The sequence below is a fragment of the Semicossyphus pulcher genome, unplaced genomic scaffold, assembly GCF_022749685.1.
Source record: "Semicossyphus pulcher isolate SPU_LCO1_2020_fin unplaced genomic scaffold, fSemPul1.0.p SCAF_23, whole genome shotgun sequence".
Taxonomy (NCBI): domain Eukaryota; kingdom Metazoa; phylum Chordata; class Actinopteri; order Labriformes; family Labridae; genus Semicossyphus; species Semicossyphus pulcher.
Window position 1 is genome coordinate 17,531,623 of NW_027211697.1, and position 4,304 is coordinate 17,535,926.

The following is a 4,304-nucleotide window of genomic DNA, read 5'->3' on the forward strand; positions in this document are numbered from 1 at the left end:
GTTCATTATTGTAGCAGTTGGAACTAAACTATATTCAGTGTCTGAAAGGAAGTGTTTCTGGCTCATGGTGCATTCATGGTGGGTCTCGCTCTGCATCTGTCTGTCTGTAACCTCAGGTGACCTTTGTGATTATATATAAATATACAGAATCACAAAAACAGTACATTAATGACAGACTGTCACTATTTAATAATTTTGGCCGTCTCTGCGCTCTTAGCACGGAGTCTGCGCACTGCTGCCTACACAGATCCTCTATGTCTGACAGAAGGGCTCACTTTGTAAGGAACAGCAGAGACGGTGTTCAGGGTGGAAATAATAAATGAGGTTTCTCAGAAGAATATTATAATGACTCATATAACTGATTTATACAAATGTGTATATCAGTAACAGTACTGAATACATGTTTACACAGCACAGAGGGAGATAATGTTAGCATGTTCATACTGAGATATTCTGAAGGCTTGATAGAGAATTCATACCTGCTGGCACTAATGTAAAGACAGTTTTAACTTCGTCCTATGTTCACACTCAGACATACTCAGTAACCCGCCCAACAACATCTGAAATAAACAACAATAAACAGGTAATTGATTTCTGTCTCTTCAGGTGTTCCTGATGTTTATTACATTAAATAATGATGTTTGTTTATGAACGTGAGCTCTGATCTCCATGTGAATCTGTCAGATTCCATCAAACTGGCTCATTTTATTAAATATTAATTATAATAACATTAAAAATAATCTAACTCAGTGCGCGGCATGAATGTGACTCCTCTCTTTCTAACAGAGTGAGACCTCCTGTCTCCCCGCACGTCCCTCCTCAGTGTGACGCTGTAGCGGAGCCGCTGCCGGTCCTCCTCCTCCTCCTCAATCCGCCCGGCTGTCTGAGCTCCGTGAGGCGGATAAGCTCCGAGCAGAGCTCCAAGAGTTCCCCGGTGGACCGACACTCAGAGGCGGATTCGCTGCGGAGGATTCACCGTGAGGAGAGGACGCTGCTGTCAGAGAACCAGGTGAGCTGCTGACCTGAGGCTGAGTGCACGTGACACGAGCACGAGCTCAGTGTGCAGACGTGATGAAGAGTGACCACCGTCTTCATCATCAGACACACACAGAGCTGCAGCCTCTTTCACATACATCAGACACACACACCAGCGCGCGCACAGAATTGTCTTTTTACCTGCATCACTGTAGGTGTGCGTGTGTGTGTGTGTGTGTGCAGGGTAATGAAGATGATGAAGATGATGTCTGAGTTCAAAGATGAAAATGAGAGCTTGCAGTGCTCTGGGCTTTGATGTCGCTGCTTCATATATAAATGTGTGTGTGTGTGTGTGTGTGTGTGTGTTGGAGTCTCTGCTGTGGTTTTGTCGCCTCATGTCTCTGTGCATCCTCCTGCATCCATTCATTTCTCTCTCTCTCTCTCTCTCTCTCTCTCTCTCTCTCTCTCTCTCTCCCTCTCTCTCTGTCATGCACACACACACACACACACACACACACACACACACACACACACACACACACACACACACAGTCTGTCAGGTCAGAGAGCTTCACTGACGAAGGAAAAGAGAAACAAACATAATTTCTGATAAGAACATCCTCCATCTCTTCTTCTTTTGGAGTGTGTATTTGTGTGTGTTGCTGTGTGTACATACTGTGTGTGTATTTGTGTGTGTGTATGTGTGAGGAGTGTGTCACTCCCAGCAGATGTTTTTGGTGAAGCTGTGAAGTAATTCTGTGGTGTAGACAGAGTCCTTCAGGACACACACACACACACACACACACACACACACACACTCTTTCTCTCTGGCTGGGTGTGTAGCAGCTGACGGCTCGCCAAGTGTGTTTGAGCATCGGTGCGTGTGATTGGGTGGTGCTGCTCTGCTCTGCTTGCTCAGTATTGTGTGTGTGTGTGTGTGTGTGTGTGTGTCTTTGAATGTGTGTTTACACGTGTGTGATGAACAGGACTCAGTGTGACCTCTCACCTGTGTTGGACCTCATTAATATTTATAAACCCTGTTTAAAGTGTTTAAACAGACTTGAAGTTGTGACATGGTTTCATGTCATTCAGGCTGTAACTGTGCCAGGTCGCTGCTCTGTCACCCAAAGTACTTAAAGTACAATCTAAGCTTAGTCCAAAAGGTGACTGGACTCGGTTGAAGTTGTTGAAGACACTTCACTGAGAAGCCTACAGGCTTCTTCAGTTTTCAGAACTGTTTTCAGAACTGAAGAAGCCTTTCGGGTGAGACGTGAAACATCTTCAAGAACTTCAACCAAGTCCAGTTGCCTTTTTGGACTAAGCTTAGAATTACCATAACCTGGATGACGGAGAATCTTCACAGACATGCTACTTAAAGTACATGTTTCTTATATGACTTTTATTACTTGTATTACTTATGGTACTTTTAGCACAGTGCAGTGAGTTCTATAAGAACTGTAGTCATGTCTCTTGCTCACACACAGATCAGACTGTTCAGAGTACCAGCTGTTTTCTCTCAGCGGGACTCTGTATTTCTTATTGGGGGCGGAGTCTTGTGTCCTGGGGGCGGAGCCTCATGTCCTGTGTCTCGCAGAGTGTGTGGATGTGTGATGTTGTTCTCTCTCTCTGTATAAACTCTCTAACCTGTGATCTGAAGGTGTGAACCTGCAGATTAAAGCTCCAGCAGAGCTCAGCCTGACTGTAACTTCACACACACATCATTCTCTTTGATTCTCATCATTTCTGAAAACGCTCAAACTTTACTGCTGCACGGCTGCAACCGAGACTTCCTGCAGCTTTTCAAATTAAAGTTACCTGACTGTTAGTTCTCACACTGACCATCAGAATACGAAGCTTTATTGTCCTTATACTGATGTGCAAGACAACAATACAAAGAACTTGTGATGGCCTCCCTGAGTTAAACCTATAATTATTAGAGATCTTGAAGTAATTTAATAAAATTAAAATAACAATAAAAACAGTTAACATCATAGCTGTCCCAGCGCGGTCTAACTCAAACTCTGGGTGGCCCTGATGGTGCTGCTCTCTGGTCCTTCTTGGTGCAGCTGTAACCATGATGTGATGCAGGATGGGATGATACTCTGCACAGTGCACCTGTAGAAGATCACCTGAATGTTCTGCAGCAGACCGGCTCCCCTCAGAGTCCTCAGAAAATAGAGACGCTGTTGTGTCGTCCACTGTGTAGAGAGAAACTGGAGACTCTCTCCACTGCCTCACTGTTAATGAGCACTGGACGGTTTGTTCTCTTCTTCCTCCTGAGTTCTACTACAGTCTCCTTTGTCTTCTTGTTAGGAATCATTGCTATTATTCTTCTTCCTATTATTAAGAATGAGGTTGTTGGTACACCAGGCTGTCAGGTTATTCATCTCTGTATGTTGACCCATGGTTGATGGAGATCAGGCTGAAGACATGGTTGTTGCATGGACAGGTAGGCAGTTATACAGGTTAGGGCTCAGCACACACCCCTGGGGAACACCAGTGTTCAGGATGAGGGTGGAAGATGTTTCCCCGTCCTGACAGTCTGGGGCCAATTGGGTCAGTTTGTTCACTTAAAGATGTTCTTAAATATCACCTCAGTGTTTCACCTCAGTCTGCTGATAATAACACCTGTCCAGGTGAAACACCTTGCTTCTAATATGTCTCTCAGCTGTAGCATGTTAGTGGGCTCAGGTGTGTCAGTGGAGGTCAAAGATCAGTGTGAGCAGACAGTTTAACACTTAAAGGAGAAGTTTGATATTTTTAAACCTGTGCCCTATTTTTTTTTACAAATTTGGGTGTTGAAATGATTCCAAGGAACAAAAACTTCAGTCCAGTAGGTGGAATCTGCTGTAGCTGCGATACGGCCGCAATGGCTGACTGGGTCAAATGTGCCTAATCAAAGTACGTCCACTAAAAGTGCTTGTTTTTGCCACAGACAGGCTCAGATTGTTACCCCAGGTGTTCGACAGCATTACAGAAATGATCACTACAAGGATCGTCCTCAAAAGATCCTTGAGTAAGATCTTTTTTTGTGTAACCAGAAACAGTGACACTTATAGGTAAAGAAATTAGATGCATTTAAATATGTTGGGTCTACTCACTGGATAGATAGTTGCCTGTTTGGTCCCTGTGGTCTTGGCTGCCTTCTCCAGTTTATTTTGGGCACATGAAAGAATGTCTGCAACACAACCCGGTTGATCAGAGGGGGGAAATCCTCTAACGTGGCTGCACAGCATTGTGTAGTGTCTGAGGTATCATCCTTAGACACAACAAGACCACCAATATCGGGCATTAACAGGTCCCACTCTTGGCAACAGAGACATTCTTCC

At 44.5% G+C, this 4,304-nt stretch overlaps 1 protein-coding gene across 2 annotated transcripts in view; it reads left to right on the plus strand.

Moving 5' to 3' along the window:
- Nucleotides 1-905: 905 nt before the first annotated feature.
- Nucleotides 906-4,304, plus strand: part of LOC138602639 (junction plakoglobin-like) — a 42,262-nt gene continuing 38,863 nt past the window's right edge. For both annotated transcript variants that reach the window (XM_069674144.1, XM_069674145.1), the window contains exon 1: nt 906-1,009. The gene's annotated coding sequence lies outside the window, so the exon portion shown is untranslated. The remainder of the gene's footprint in view (nt 1,010-4,304) is intronic.